This window comes from Poromitra crassiceps (assembly GCF_964638095.1).
Source record: "Poromitra crassiceps genome assembly, chromosome: 3".
Lineage (NCBI taxonomy): Eukaryota > Metazoa > Chordata > Actinopteri > Beryciformes > Melamphaidae > Poromitra > Poromitra crassiceps.
Genome location: NC_139625.1, coordinates 57369974 through 57370490, shown reverse-complemented (window position 1 = coordinate 57370490; position 517 = coordinate 57369974). Strand labels below are relative to the sequence as shown.

The following is a 517-nucleotide window of genomic DNA, read 5'->3' as shown; positions in this document are numbered from 1 at the left end:
CGGCACTGGCCTGGCTCAACTTCTTTCGTCTTCCTCCTCCTCCCTTCATTTCCTCGTCTTCCTCCTCTCCCCCATCGCGTCCACCGATTGGTGCGCTCTGTTCCTCTGGCTGGATCCAACCAATCGGGAGAGAGGGGAGGCGGTACGTGCCCCACTGCTGACCAGTCAGAGCGAGACTTTTTTGTTTGTTATTTAGAGTGCAGCAGTGGGGCGGAGTCTCTGACTTTTCCTGGCCTCTGATTGGCCAGGAGGGAGAGGAGGGGGGCGAGGTTATGTCGCCTCCTTGTCTGGCTTGTTGATTGGCTTGCCGCCGTTCATGACCACTGGTTCGCTGGTTGTGCTTTTGGAAGGCGGGACCCCAGCGGTTTTTGGTCGCCGCCTCCCCGACGTCGTGCAACGAAGGCTCTCTGTACATCGCAACTGGAGAGACAGAGAGGTTAATGTGTGTGAGTGTGGTTATTAAGGTTATTATTAAGGTTGCTAAAGTTGACTGAATCTAAAACTAAGGCTGTGTTCA

General features: G+C 54.5%; 1 pseudogene across 1 annotated transcript in view; it reads right to left on the bottom strand.

Annotated features, from left to right (window-relative positions):
- Positions 1-270: 270 nt before the first annotated feature.
- Positions 271-517, bottom strand: part of LOC310774139 (fibroblast growth factor 14-like) — a 60205-nt pseudogene continuing 59958 nt past the window's right edge. Inside the window, exon 5 of the transcript in view lies at positions 271-420. The product of the transcript in view is annotated as a fibroblast growth factor 14-like (transcript). The remainder of the gene's footprint in view (positions 421-517) is intronic.